Source organism: Panthera tigris, chromosome C1 (genome assembly GCF_018350195.1).
Source record: "Panthera tigris isolate Pti1 chromosome C1, P.tigris_Pti1_mat1.1, whole genome shotgun sequence".
Taxonomy (NCBI): domain Eukaryota; kingdom Metazoa; phylum Chordata; class Mammalia; order Carnivora; family Felidae; genus Panthera; species Panthera tigris.
In genome coordinates, this window is record NC_056667.1 from 102,171,112 (window position 1) to 102,186,677 (window position 15,566).

Genomic DNA, 15,566 nt, shown 5'->3' on the forward strand with positions numbered 1-15,566 from the left:
GGTCTGCTTAACCTAGACTAGAGGCGGGGCCAAGGAGAAGTGTGCCTGTGGCTAGAATGGGCTGCCTTCAGAGGGAGCCATAACGTGGCTCCAAGCAGTTAGAAACCAGCCTAAAATACCGTTAGGAATAAGCAGGGCCAAACGCAATGGTATGGATTTTATGTTTTGTATTGATAGCAACTTTCTTGTACAAATACATTTAGACTTACTCACGGGAGCAGGGCGTCAGACAAAATGAAAGAAAACTGTGTCAAGTGTGAAAGATACTAAGTTACCAAAGTTACATTGAGTTGTAGAATTGGTTTTTATCCTTTAGCCCCTCATTTCCACACTCAGAACCTAGAAAACTTTCTTCACTGCCCATGGATTTCAGTGTGGACACAACAATTTAAACTATTAACCCAAACTGTCCATTTTTTTTTTTTCCATAAACCTTGTTGAATACCAGGTATTCAAATGCCCACTCCCATGTTCAGTGAGACGAGTGAGGGCGGTAAGTAATGTGGTATATCCAGGTAATATTCTGTTTCTTGGCCTACTTCTGTACTCCGCGTGTCAACTGTTGTCCGCCAGGGGACCTCTGGCCACACACGGGAAACCCAACAAACTTAAAAGTGTAGGGTCTCTGCGTTGATCTTGAGGAATGTCAGTCAACATGTAAGATTCTCTCAGGGCTCAGAATGGCTCTGCAAGAACAAAGGTAGTTGCCTCATCCTTTCCTCAGGGAGAGTACCTCCAGATTTCCTGATTCAGGCACCTTATGACGGCCAAGCACATACCACGATTTCCACGTTAGGCAAAATGTTTACAGATGTGTGAAATGCCTTCCATATGCTCCAATCCCTGTGTGCATGTTTCCTGAGTTCCTGTTGTGTGAGAGTCCCCTTTCCCCCAACCCACGGGGACGCTGTGGGAACCCAACCAAATCCCCCTGTGATTCTTTTTGTCTTTTCCATATAATCCCCTCCTTTCAGAGTGTTTTTCTTTTTTTTTTTTTTTAACGGTTCTTATTTATTTTTTGAAAGAGAGAGCGCGCGCAGTGCAGAGAGGGAGACACATAATGCAAAGCAGGCTCCAGGCTCAGAGCTGTCAGCCCAGAGCAGGAGGTGGGTCTTAAACTCAGGAACCCTGAGATCATGACCTGGGCCAAAGTCGGACGCTCAACCACTCAGCTACCCAGGCAGCCCTGGAGTGATTTTCTTTTCTCTTTTTTTTCCCCAAAGACACCTCTGAGTAGCACTGGCCTTAGGCCCCTGTGAGCTCCCTTGTACCTGCTGGCAGGAAATGGGGAGGTCAGGCAATGGTTGACCACTGCAGCCCCACTTCCCTCCCCTCCTGCAGAGAAAGCACTGAGGCCATCACTAAGAAATGCGAACCCGTGGGGCGCCTAGGAGGCTCCGTTGGTGAAGCATCTGACTTGGGCTCAAGCTCATAACCCAACTCAGGTCAGGTCCTGAGCTCCCACTTCCAGTCCTGGTGCCTCATGTGTGGCGAGAGCTCAGAGCACCCCCGCCGCTTTTAAAAAAGCAAAGCCCTCAAAAGCCTTTGTATCAGGATCATGGTGACAGGAATGGGAATTACTTGGGGAAGAGTTCGAACTCCCCAAGGGACATTGCTCCCACCGCCAAGCCTGAGGGACAACCAACCACACACGAGACGAATACGAAAGCTAGCACAAGTAAAGAACTGCCTACAAGAGCAACAGTTTACTCCGCTGTGTAAAAGACACTCTAAAGTAAGAAGAGAAAAGGAAAGAACAAGGCAACGAAGCACTCAGACACATCTGTCTTTGAAAGACCGCTGACCAGGGGAGAGCGCGAACGCAGTCCCCCACTACCACAAATTATGCAGTCGAGTTTCCCACATTTGGGGAAATCGCAGGGGTCAGCACGCCCGCAGTGCAATGGGCAAGCCTCGCCCTGGGAAAACCACCTTCCTGATCATGGTGTCTCCCCTGCCAGGTAAGTATGACTTCCTCCCCCTCCGCCCCAACCCAGCCTCACACGCACCACACTGTACACACACGGTCACTGGCCTCCCCGCACCCCAAAACCCTCCGCACCCACTCCCGTCTCGACCATCCTCACCCCACACACGTCGTCCTCAGACAAGCCGAGCCACAGCTCGGGCGCTTCCACAGCCCGGGGAATTCTACCGCCCGCTGGAATCCTACCGCGCCCACCGCGGCCTCATTTACATAAGGCCACGCCCCGGTCAGGACGCAACGGCCCCGCCTCACTCTCCGCCCCTCCCCGCGCCACCCGGCTCCACGCGCAGGCGGTCTCCCTGCCCCCAGCTCCGCTCCCGCCGGGATCTCAACGCTGAGGCTTCTCCTCTTCTTCCCGCCCCCCGCCTCCTTCCTCTCCTTGCGGGTCTCCTCCGTCTTCTCCCCTCCACACTGATTTGCTTCCCGTTCGTCTTCCCTCTCCATGCAGCTCCCGCATCGCCCCCTGCGCCCGTCGTGGCGCCCACGCGGCGGTCAGCACCCGGCCGACTGCGCCCGCCTGAGAGGAACACGAGGGAGGACGTCCCCCAGCCGGAGAAGCGCCCACACACCTCTCTCGCTCGCTGTCTCTCTCTCTCTCTCTCTCTCTCTGCACAGAGCCCGGTTTGAAGGAGACACAGTGCGATGGCTCCACCTGAGGGGCTCAGCCGCCAAGCCAGTCCCCCCGCACCAGGGCTGGACACCAGCGCGGGGCTACCGAACGTCTGGCAGCTTGGGGCGCGCGAACCCACACCTGTCGTTTGAGAACTGCCTCGTGCCTGCTGCTTTACAGGTGCGTTCGCGGGGCGGGGCGGGGCGGGGCGGGGCGGGGCCGCGGCGCCCCCTGGTGGACGCCGGGGGGGCGCACCAGGATCCCCGGGTTGAGGCGGGGGCGGGTCCACGGAAACCTGCCTTGAGCTCACTTAGACCCTCCCCCCACTGCCAGAGGTCACAGCAGGGGTTAGTGGGGGCCCGGGCGTCCCACTCTGCCTCTGCCGTCCCTTCCCCCCCCCCCCCGCCCTGCGCGCTTCCCGTGGAGGAGATTTCCGCCAGCAAAGTCCCCCTTCCGTGGGGAAAAGCCAGGTCTGGAAAACCAAGCAGCACCTACTCGGAAGAGACTAGTCCTGGGGCAATTTCCTGGTCCTGTCCCTCGCGTTCTGGTTTCTGATTTGCCTTTGTCTCCCTTGGGCCTTGACGTGTGCTTGACTTTTACTAGACTGCTGAAATTAGAAGAGACTTGGGGGTGGGGGCGGGCGTCCGACATTAGTTGTCACCTGAGTCAATAGTGTGGTGGTCCGCGGAATGATGCCCCCTGCCTGGGAGGTCCCCAGCCTCATCCCGGATCCTGTGAAAATGATCCATCACACAGCAAAGGGGCCTCTGCGAAGGTGCTTAGGTCAAGGACCCTGAGATGGGGAGATCGTCCTGGAATATCCGGGCGGCCCCCTGGAATTACAGGGGTGCCTTCAACCTGGAGGAGGCGGAGGAAGAGATGTCTCCCTGCTGTAGCTGGTGGTGCGGAACATGGAGACAGAGGAAACCAGGGCGGGTAGGACACAGGCGCTCCCTTGCCAAAACCTCCCGACTGCACTGTAGTGAGGTTTCCCTGGATTAAATTGCTCAGTCTCCCTGAGCCTCCAGAAGGGGCGGTGGCCCTGTTGACATCTCCATCTGAGTCTGGTGAGATCCTTTTTGGGACTTTTCACCCACAGAACTGTCAGGTAACAAACGTGTGTCCTTTTAAGCCTCTAAGTTCGCGGTGAGTCGGTACCCCGGTACCCCGGCGACAGACAACCCATGTCAGGTGTCTGGCTCATCACGTCAGCGGTAGTTAGATCTGCGGGATGGAATCAATTCTGTATAACTGCTGCAGGTCGTGAGTCTTAGGTGGTGAGGCCAAGTGCTACTTTTCCACCGTGAAGTGTTAGGTTAGGTACCTGCCGACGTGAGGTGCGCCGGGAGTGAAAGGCTCGGAAAGAATTCTCGGGGCACCTGGGTGGCTCTGTGGCTTCAGCATCTGACTCTTGCTCTTGGCTCAGGTCCTGATCTCACAGGTTTGTGAGATTGAGCTCAGAGTCAGGCTTTGTGCTGACAGCAGGGAGACTGTTGGGGATTTTCTCTCTCTCTCTCCCTGTATTTCTCTCAAAATAAATAAACTAAAAAAAAAAAAAAAACCCAAAAAACAAAGACTTCGTGAGACGTTCTCGGTGCAAAAAGGTGTTTATAAAAAGCATGAGGACAGGACAGTGGGACAGGAAGAGCTGCACTGGGATTGTGAGGTGTGACTGGTTATAAAGTTTTAATTTGGGGGTGGGGGAGGATGGGGGCATAGAGCCAAATGAAGTTTCCGTCAGGAGTTCCATATGTTCCTGAAGGCTTACAGGACCCTGGAGGTCTGGTTAGCCTCAAGCTGAGGTTGGTTTTTGCGTCCAGCAGAGCGTTAACATTAAGGCAGTTGTGAGTTCCTTGAGGCGGTCCTGTGTCAGCTATTGACCAGTGGGCTGCAAGGTGTAAGGAAATTGAATTGCATCTACATTTCTTTTGCCTTCACCTCATCACCCGCCATCCTTTTTCTTTCCCTTCTTCTCTGTAACATTCAAAGTCTGTTCCCTGCACACAGGCTCAGCACGTTCTTATGCAAAGTGGAAGCCACTGGTGGTCACACAGATTGGTTGTTCACTTTTCAAGAGTGGGCTGTGCTCCTTTCCCAAGGAGGGCAAGGACATAACTTACAAAAGGAAAAATACGGGAGAAGCCCCTCCTCTCGCAGCTGCGTTTCTGTTGCGCGAGTTCTCTTAAGGCACAGAGCTACTTTTCAGCATGTCACAGAGAGCGAACATGCAAGCGTGGCGTTTACGGCTCTCCCCCAAAAGTGATCTGTGACTGGATCCCGAGCAGACCTGAGCTTCATAGGGTGTCATAGGCTGTTGCTTGACACAGAAAGATAAATTCAAAATGGAAGAAAGACCTCAATGTAAGACAGGAAACCATCAGAACCTTAGAGGAGGACACAGGCAACAACCTGTTTGACATCGGCCAGAACAACTTCTTCCTGGACACGTCGCCAGAGGCAAGGCAAACAAAAGCAAAGATGTGCTCCTGGCACTTCATCAAGATAAAAAGCCTCTGCACAGTGAAGGACACGATCGATGAAACTAACAGGCAGCCTACGGAACGGAAGAAGAGGTTTGAAAATGGCGAATCCGATAAAGGGTTAGTATCCAAAATCCGTAAAGAACTTACCAAACTCAACACCCAAAAGCCAGAAAATCCAGTGAAGTATGGACAGAAGACATGAACAGAAAGTATTCCAAAGCAGACATCCAGCTGGCTAACAGACACGTGAAAAGATGTTTAACATCACTCATCATCAGGGAAGTACAAATCAAAACCATGCTGAGATACCACCACACATCTGTCAGAATGGGTAACGTTAACAACACAAGAAGCAACAGGTGTTGGTGAGGATGCAGAGAAAGGGGAACCCTCTGGCACTGCTGGTGGGAATGCAAACTGGTGCAGCCAGTCTGGAGAACAGTATGGAAGTTGCTCAGAAAGTTGACAGTGGAGGTACCCGATGATCCAGCAATGGCACTACTGGATATTTACCCAAAGGATACAAAAGTACTGATTTGAAGGAGCACATGCACCCCGATGTTTATATATAGCCGCGTTATCAACAATAGCCAAACTATGGAGAGAGCCCAAATGTCCATGGATTGATGAATGGATAAGGAAGATGTGGTACATATATACAATCAAGTATTACTCAGCCCTCAGAAAGAATGAACTCTTGTCATTTGCAACACTGGGGATGGAACAAGAGTGTATTATTATGCTAAGTGAAGGAGGTCAGTCAAAGCAAAACAAATACCCTAGGATTTCACCGGTATGTGGACTTGAAGAAACAAAACAGATGAACTTTTTGGGGGGCGGGGGAGAGAGGGAAACAAATCATAAGAGACCCTTAGAGCTAGAGAACAAACTGAGGCTTGATGGAGGGAGGGGATGGGCTAGACAGGTGATGGGTACTAAGGAGGGCACTTGTTATCATGAGCACTGGGTGTTGTATGTAAGTGATGAATCACTGAATTCTACTCCTGAGACCCAGATTGCACTGTATGTTAACTACAAGAATTTAGATAAAAATTGGAAAAGGAAAAAACAAAACTAAAAGCAGAGGGAAAGATTTTGATAGAACTGAATCTCTAGATCCCTTTGAGGAGTGTGGCCATATTAACTACATTCAGTCTTATGATACGTGAATACTGGAGGGGTTTTCCCCTTAGGTCTTCTTTAATTTCTTACAACAATGGTTTATACCTTTCAGTGCACAAGTCTTGCTTCTCCTGGAATAAATGTATTCCTAAATAGTTTCTTGTTTTGGGTGCAATTGTAACTGGAATTGTTTTCTCCATTTTGTTTTCAGATTGTTCATTGCCAGTGCATAGAAGCACACCCGATCTTTGTATATGTTGTACCCTGCAGCTTTCCAGAATTAGTTCATTGACTCTGGTATTTGTGTGTGTGGATTATTTGAGAGTTTTCAACACATAGGACCATGTCATCAGCACATAGAGACACAAGACGACCCTTGAACCCGGCGGGGTTAAGGGTGCTGACTCCCAAGGTCAGAACTCTGTGTATACCTCCTGACTCCTCCCAAACTTAACTACTAACAGCCAACTGTTTACTGGAAGCCTTAGCGATAACGTAGTCGACCCACCTATATTTTGCAAGTTATACGTATCATACACTGGATACTTCCAGTGAAGCAAGCTAGAGAAAAGAAAATGTTACTAAGCAAATTCTAAAGAAGACGGGGTGCCTGGGTGGCTCAGTCAGTTAAGTGTCAGACTCTTGATTTCGGCTCAGGTCATGGTTCATGAGTTTGAGCCCCGTGTCGGGCTCCACGCTGACAAGGGCCGCTGAGCCTCCTTGGGATTCTCTCTCTTCCTCTCCCTGCCCTTCCCCAGCTTGCGCTCTCTGTCTCTCTATCTCTCTGTCTCTCTGTCTCTCTGTCAAAATAAGCAACTCAAACTTAAAAAAAAAAAAAAAAAAAAAAAAGATAAGCTGGAAAGGAGAACTTAACCAGAAAGTGATAAAGGTCAAAATGGAGGTATTTAAGGCTACAACTGGGTCCTCTTTCAGTGATATGGAACACTTTTTCATATACTTATGAGTCATTTACTTGTCTTCTTTGACAAAATGTCTTCTCATGTCTTTTACTGACTTTAAAAACCCTGCTGTTTCTTTTTTTGGAGTTGGAAGAGTTCTTTGGCTCTTGTGAATACTATTCCTTCATTCCTACAGTTCAATCTGAGGCTGTTTTCTCCTGTCTGTGGCTTGTCTTTTCATTTCCTTATTGTTGTCTTTTGATGCAAAAGCGTTTTTTTTTTCCTTACACTGCTTTTTAATAAATGTTTATTTACTTTTGGGACAGGGAGAGAAAGCACACCCACAAGAGTGGGGGAATAGCAGAAAGAGAGGGAGACGGAAGATCCAAAGCAGGCTGTGCCCTGAGAGGGGAGAGCCGGACGAGGGGCTCGATCCCACCAGCTGGGAGATCATGACCTGAGCCACAGTCAGACACTTAACTGACTGAGCCACCCAGGCTCCCCACAAAAGGGTTCTTAATTTTAAGCAACTTCAATTTCTTAATTTTTGTCCTTTATGTACTGTCCTTTTGCTGTGGTGTCTTAGAACTTTTTGCTTAATGCAAATTTATGACAATTTTCTCCAAAATTCCTCTTGAAATTTTATTTTATCTCTTTTATTTAGGGTTGTGATCCATTTTGCATTAACTGCTGTATACGGTGTTGCTGAGAGAAAATCTGTCTAAAGGCCTAATATTTAAGGGAAATCATGGTAAACTTCTTTCTAAGTCAGCATAATGGTGGATAAACTTTGTTCCAACCTGAAGGGTGATTTTTGGCCCGCCAGGCACACAGTGAGGAGAAGCATTTGTCATTAGTATTTCAATCAATGCTCCTACTCCCTGCTTCCTTGATGTTAAAACTCGTGTTTCCTGTGTGTCTATGTTGATCTATAATCTTTTTGAACTTTTTGTGTTGTCTCTCCCGATCGTATGGGGGCCCCCAAAATGGGGCGAGGATTGTGTGGAAGCGGCAGAGCGGGTGTGAGAAGGTTCACCTGAGCAGGACAAAGCGGATGGAAGTTGACTGAATACACTGCAGGGAACAGAGGGCAGGTCAGCACAGCAGAGACTGTCTGCAAGGAGGCAGTGGGGAGAAGGGGTAGGGCAAGAGGCACAGCCCCATGTGGGATTTTCCCTCTTTTGGTAACCTTGCCTGTAAGTGGCCCGTTGGTTAGTGAAGGCCTGTGGATATTTTGAGGCGGGTCCCTGCATTCAGCCAGGTGGTCACTGTGGGCCCTTCTGCCTTGATGAAGTTTCCACTGCTCAAGCCTGTTGCCTGAAAGTGGCCTCGGCATTTTTCAGGAATGGACTTGTGACCTTGATTTGTGGCTCTCTATGTAAAGCATAGGTAACCCTGTAAAAAGTGTTCATTCTCCGGAGCACTTTCTTCCCCCTGAGGATGGGGTTCCCCGGGCAGCTATCCTAATCCGGGTTTGAGTCAAACTCTGTCTTCTTCTTATATTAGAGTTCTTTCTGGTCATTCGGCATCGATAGTGTGATTTCAAGTAAAGTGCCACGGGGAGGCTTTGTCCTGATAGCTGTAAGAGAATTTAGCGGTAAGTTATGTTTAAGAGTTCATCTCCAGGCCAGGAAACGGAGACTTCATACCTCTGCACCTGTCAGTGATGGGCTAAATGCCCTGGGGTGGGGGAGATGAGTGAGGTTTGGTGGCCGTACACCCCGTGTGCTTTCAATCTTGCAACACTGGGTAGCAAGCGGTCCTCCTCCAAGATGTCCCTAGAAACGAAAACACACCAAAAGCAGGAGAGGATTCCACACAAAGGATAAAGGGGGACCAGCAGGGACTCAGGAAACATATGCCTGAGGGATCAGAGCAGATGAAAGGCATTTCACAGACTTGTAAACATTTTTGCCAAAAAGAAAATAGTGGTGTGTGTGTGTGTGTGTGTGTGTGTGTGCGCGCGCGCGTGCGTGTTGTCTTGGAAATCATAAGGTGTTTAGATCAGGAACGTGTTGTTACTCCCCCTAAGGAAAGGATAGGGAAATTATCCTGGGCCTTGCAGATCAAGACCCATTCTGAACCCTGAGAGAATCCTAAATGTTGCCTGACATTCTCCAAGATCAGTGCAGAGTCCCTATACATTTAAGATTTGTTGAGGGGGCACATGGGTGGCTCAGTTGGTTGAGCATCTGACTTCGACTCAGGTCATGATCTCACAGTTCATGAGTTGGAGCCCCACATCAGGCTCGCTGCTGTCAGCCTGTCAGATCCTCTGTCCCCTTCTCTTTGCCCCTCCCCTGCTCGTGCTGTCTCCAAAGAATTAAAAAACAGAAAGATTTGTTGTGTTTTGTATGTGCGGCCCGAGGTACAGTAGCAGACAAAAGTTGACACGCAGAGTACAGAAGTAGACCAAGAAACAGAATATGACCTGGATATACCACATTACTTACCACCCTCACTAGTCTCACTGAACATGGGAGTGGACATTGGAAATACCTGATATTTAAGGCAGGTTATGGGAAAACACTGAAGGTATGGGCTAACAGTTCAAATTATTATGTCCTTGGATTATATTCGTTGGAAAGTGAGGACTCTGCTGAAAAGTTTTCTTGGCTCTGCAGGTGGAAAGGAGACACTAAGGGGGAATGAAATTATACAACTCATTATAATTTGTTTAATGTTTATTGCTTTATTTAGAGAGAGCATGAGAGCAAGCAAGTGGGAGAAGGGCAGAGAGAGAGACAGAGACAGGGAGAGAGAATCCTAAGCAGTCTCTGAGCTGTCAGCACAGAGCCTAATGTAGTGCTTGATCTCACGAACCATGAGATGATGACCTGAGCCAAGACCAAGAGTCCAATACTCAACCGACTGAGCCACCCAGGCGCCCCTCAATCTAACTTTGATAAATATCTTTCACACTTCACATAGGTTTTCTGTCATTTTCTGTGATGCCATGGTTCCTTGCCGACGTCTAAACATATTTGCACCAAGAGGTTGATATCAAAATAAAATACAGGGGCACCTGGGTGGCTTAGTAGATTGAGTGTCCCACTCTTCATTTGGGCTCAGGTCATGATCCCATGGTCATGGATTGAGCCCCATGTCAGGGTCCACATTGAGTGTGGAGTCTGCTTAAGATTCTCTCTCTCCCTCTGCCCCTCTCCCCTACCTGCAGGCGCTCTCTCTCTCTCTCTCTCTCTCTCTCTCTCTCAAAAGAAACAAACAAATGCACACACAAAAATATGAAACCCGTATGACTAAATTTGACAGTACTTATTCATAATGGTACTTTAGGCTGGTTTACTACTACATGTAGCTAAATTATGGCTGACTCTGAAGGCAGCCCCATTCTAGCCGGGTGCACACTACTCCTTGGCCTCACCTCTAGGTTAAGCAGTACCTCTGAACTGGCACCATCACTGGGGGAAGGATGTTCGTCCAACAGGTAATAAAAGGAATGGGACAGGGTAGTAAAAAGAAAACATGCTCCTAAGTGGGTTGATTCCACAGAGGACCATGTGCTTTCTCAGGATAATATACATATTATTGAACAATGAAATCTGGCACTGACTAATGAGCAATGCTAGGAGATATCACTGTACCTTTGCTCAGAGAAAGAAACTTGAATTCCTGCTGATGTATAAGCTGTGCCTAAAAACCCCACCTAGACACTTTCTTAAAAATGTTTATTTATTGAGTGGGGTGTTCTAATCCCCCACTAGTGTCGTATTACTGTTTATTACTTCTTTTAGCTCTGTTTTTGCTTTGTATATTTAGGCACTTAGATATTGGAGGCATAAATATTTACAGTTGGCATACAAAATGTTTATTTATTTTGGTATAGAGAGAGGGGGGCAGAGAGAGAAGGAGAGAGAATCCCAAAAAGGGTCTGCACTGTCAGGGCGGGGCCCAACACAGGGCTGGATCCCATGATCCATGAGATGATGACCTGAGCCAAAATCAAGAGCAAGAGGCCTAACCAGCTGAGCCACCCAGGAGCCTCTCCACCTAGACAATCGGGGACTAGAAGAGAAACTGTGTTCCTTTCACTTGTTATTATCTCCTTTGGTGAGGCAGGCCTGGAAAAAGAAACATGCCCCAGTCAAGTTTCCTTGTAAACATCTGGTGAGAAACCTGTTGACAAAGATACTAATGGTGGTTCCTATTGGGAGAGTTCTTCCCTATGGCATGCTGAGAGCAGGATGTATGGGGTGTGTGGAGAACTCTTCAGGGAATCAAACTGAGACTCTGGATTTGTGAGGCCTCGTTCCTTGCAACCTGTCACATCAGTTATGTACGTATCAGCACAGGAGATGGCCCTAAACAGCTTCATGCTGTATAAGTGACGACCTCGTACACCAGACACCACACGTGGTCGACTCAGGCCAGAACACGTCCTAATGTGGGAAAAAGGTTCTCGCAGATAGTGTTACTGGCCTCACACTTGCTGTTGGATTGCTTGTGCCTCCCAAGTTTATCCTCAAAACTGTGAGTAAAACTTCATAGGACGTAAAGCGTACCATCTTGGTGGGCTGACGATGCAGTGGCCTTTATGGCCAAACATGTTGGTAACATGGCTTTCATGACACGTGGGTAGAACTAAGCAAGCAGATAAGAAGTCCAACAAAGCAATTGTATCTTGAAAACATACGGCCACTTTTGAATACCTACAGGACCATACATAGAAACCCAGCCTGTGTCGCCTGGGCACAACCTTGTATTCTTCACAATGTACATTCACGGTCTCTAGGATGCAGGCCTGCCCCTGTGCACACACACACACACACACACACACACACACACACACGCACGCGTGCACACATACACACACACACACACACACACACACACACACACACACACACGCGTCCATCTGCCCAGACTTGCAAGCAAATCAGGTAGCAGTCCTAGAGTATCAGGTCCTAGAGTCTGTGAGCAACAGAAGCCTAAACAGCAGCCACTGTCAAGCCTCATCCACAGGAGACGGGCCCCTTTACATGGGTTCCTTGGCTGCCACTCCCATCGGAATGATGCTCCCCCACACCTCTCCCCGCCCATCCCACCCTCCTGGCCAATGGCCTGCTGGCCTACCAGGCAGGAAGTGATGTCATTACCCTCTAGGTTCAGGCCCAGTGTGGATTCTAAGGCCTCAGGCCTTGGATGCTCCCTGGTTATGAGACCGGTGTAGAAAAATAGCTCTTGAAAATGAAAACGTCAATAGAAGGAATAAGAACAACAACAAAAAGATTCGCCAAATATATGCCACGGATATATTCTAGAAGTCAGCAAAAACTTTAAGGGAACAAAATGAAGAAAGACCCAGAAGGTGTGTCTGGTAAGCACAGATACAAGGAGCGGGATTTCTGGGGGAAAAAGAGATGTCATGTGAGTCTCTCACTCGCCGGGGGCGGGGGTGGGGGGAAGGAGTGGAGACCAGCACCCCACAGTGTCGTGGGAGGAGAAAGGAAGGGAAGGGCCAGGCACCCATGTGAAGGAGACCAGATGGAAGGAACCGGCCAAGTCCTCCATGTGCTTCACCGAGACCGCCAGGCGCCTAACCGAGTTTGGCTTTTGCTACACAACAGGGACAAATGCATTCCGAACAGCATACGTTTCAGTTGGATGGGGTGAGGACGTCTTGATATTGACTAATTACTGAAAGAAATGTAACATCTTCTGAACGTGGCATGGGAGAGTCCTGCAACGTCGTAGCCAACAGAAGATTTTGTGATGCTCTGAGGTCACATAGCTGTAGATACGGCAACATGGTTTTTGGGCTCGATGTCTTCTTTTTGTTTGTTTGTTTTGAATTCATTTTTAGTAATCTCTACACCTAATCCGGGCTCGAGCTTACAACCCTGAGATCAAGAGTCACGGGCTTTACCAACGGAGCCAGCAGGAGTCTCATGGGCTCAATATCTTCTGAGCTGATCGAGTTACACAAGGCAGAAGAGCCCAGAGTGGCAACTGGGGCTAGAGAGGCCAGGGAGAGGATCACCTGCCTTTGGTTGGGTCAAGAGAGAGCTCATTCATCTGCAACCGAAGGCTTGGAGCTTCAAGCCCAGCTAGGAATACTGGGTTTTAAGTGATCCCAGGCCCTGGGAAGCTACACGTGTGCTACACATTCTGTCTTAAGTAGCTTCTTTCTTAACCTTATCCTTAATGTCTGTTTTGAATTAGATGTGGAGAAAAACATCCTGCCTGAGCGCCTAAGTTTCATGTTAGTTACCAAGGGGGTTTGGTGGAGAGAGTCTTTTATTTTCTTTTATTTTTTAAGATAAAAATCAGGTCTGGAGCCCCAGAGCCTGGGCATCTCCCAGACAATGTAACCTTTCTTCCTGAGGCTGGGTGTTTACAGCTGCTCATTCCTGGAAGGTCGGTGTTAATTCCTTTAAGCCAAATTGCCAGGAAGACAACTCTCACTAAAGAGGTTGGGATTTTTATTGCTTGCAGCCAGAAAGAACACACCCCAAGGTCTCAATGAGAGGATCTATGATAGGATTTGGGCTTTGGTTGGTTGATGTGGGTGGGGGCTGATGGAAGTAAGCAGGGTTTGTTCTATATTGAATCCTATTAGCCCTGGACATTCTATGCTTGTGGTAAAGAAGCGATAGCATTTCCTTATGAAAAGAAGATGTTTGGGACGTTGTAAATTTCACTGTGACCTTGCTGTTGTCTGGCCTGAACAATATTGTGAGGTAGCCTTGTTTTGTCTCATCTTATCAAGGTCTCAAGGCAGTCTTATCTCAGGTTGGTATTCTGTATCTCAGATCCTCTCTTTCCAGCATGAGAACAACACAGTCAAGCCGGGAGTGCAGAGTTCAGGGCATTGGGGGCTGGCCTTGTTCTTTCTCCCTGGAAATCCCTAACATAGAGAACAAGAAAAGAGAGCACTCTGGCCTCACAAGCTGTAGGTGCAACCCTGGTGACAAAAGTGTGACATTGACCAAGTCTCTTGAATCATTCTGTGGCTCCATTTCTCATTTCCCAATGGGTCAAAAGGAATTGTTCCTACGTGGGTTGTCCCAGGTGTTAACTTGATAGAGTAGGCAGCTGAACAGGAGCTGGAGGCAAGGGTGGTGGTAGAGAGTGGTTTTGTGGTTTCCCGCCTCCTGGGACTAGAAGAGCAGGGACACGGCACGTGCTCTCCTTTCTAGCTTGTGTCCTACAATGCCCGATGGCTTCATCATAAAATACTGACCCTGTGGTTTTGATCCCCTGGGAGGGAAAGATGACCATGACAGTTCCAGCAACAACCTTGTAGAGCCAAAAACTGCCCCTCCTGACCGATAGGACAAGCTCCTTAGATGATTGGAAACAACTTCAGTTGGAGACCACACCAGCTATGACCCATAACCTATGCAAACAGAAGAAGAAAAGACACCCCTAACCCTGGTGCTTTTGCCCCCTGGGCCTGCCTGCATTCCCATCTTGAGAATGTGCTGTCCTTCATCTACTGCCCTACTGTCCTTCCACGGGCTGGTAGCATACTTTTGCTTTTATTTTCATTTTATATTTTAAGTAGGCGCACCGCCAACGTGGGGCTTGAGCTTCCAGCCCCGAGATCAAGAGTCGCATGGTTTACCGACTGAGCCAGCCGGGTACCCCGTCACTGTGTTCATTCGGGCATGGATCCTCACGTCAGTCGTTCACAGGGAATCTAAGCACTGAGCTCTCCATTCACACAATGCAGAATCTCCCACTGGTAACATCTTCTGGTGCCGTGATTCAGATTGCTTAAGGTAAGATAGTCCTCGCCCTCCTGCTGCTAGAGGACTTCTACTGGATGAATTCTCAGATGCCTGCTCTCTCATCCTCCTTGCAGGTTGGCTACCCCTGTGTGCTGCATGATCTCACATTTTCTGATCCAATACTCTCGTGGTTCATGCTGATTTCTCTACCTTACAGTATACATTCTTCTCTTATTATACATGCGATAAACATGCTCCAAGAGATACTGAAATCATCCACTGAAGCATATGTGGCATGTGGTAAAGCTGGTTTTGGAATCTGGGCCTGCTTTTCTTAAGGCTGTGCTTTTATCGCTTCAGCACAGACCCTGGATAGGGTTTGTTTGGAACTGTGGTTGCGACTAGAGATCAGTAAAAGGCAGTTGTTCCTGAGAACTGTTATTTATCTGCTTGACAAGTATTTACTGAAAGTTTTCCCTGGCAGGCTCTTAATGGAGGCACTGCGGAGACGGGATGAACAGGGCAGGCAGAGCGCCCGCTGTCAGGAAGATGAATTTCCAGCCCAGGAGATTGGTGTCTTATAGATAACCACATCAATACGTTTTAATTTCTGCTGTGATGAATTTTACTTAATTGTTGAGTTCCTTGGGCCCATTGTGCCAGCCAGGCTTGAAAATCAACTGAGTATAAATTACAGGACTGTAGAAGTATGACAAGGAATTGTCCGAGGAAAGGTCCTTGCGACATTTTTGTTTTAACGGGGGCGGGGGT

At 48.5% G+C, this 15,566-nt stretch overlaps 1 protein-coding gene and 1 non-coding gene across 2 annotated transcripts in view; one reads left to right on the plus strand and one right to left on the minus strand.

The window, feature by feature from the left end:
* Positions 1-1,805: 1,805 nt before the first annotated feature.
* On the minus strand, positions 1,806-1,969 carry LOC122241787. The gene has a single exon (XR_006222009.1). It is a non-coding gene; the product is annotated as a U1 spliceosomal RNA (small nuclear RNA).
* A 12,660-nt stretch (positions 1,970-14,629) lies between these two features.
* The window catches only part of LOC102968017 (neuroblastoma breakpoint family member 6-like), a 32,710-nt gene continuing 31,773 nt past the window's right edge, over positions 14,630-15,566 (plus strand). Inside the window, 1 exon segment of the mRNA XM_042993922.1 lies at positions 14,630-14,846. The gene's annotated coding sequence lies outside the window, so the exon portion shown is untranslated.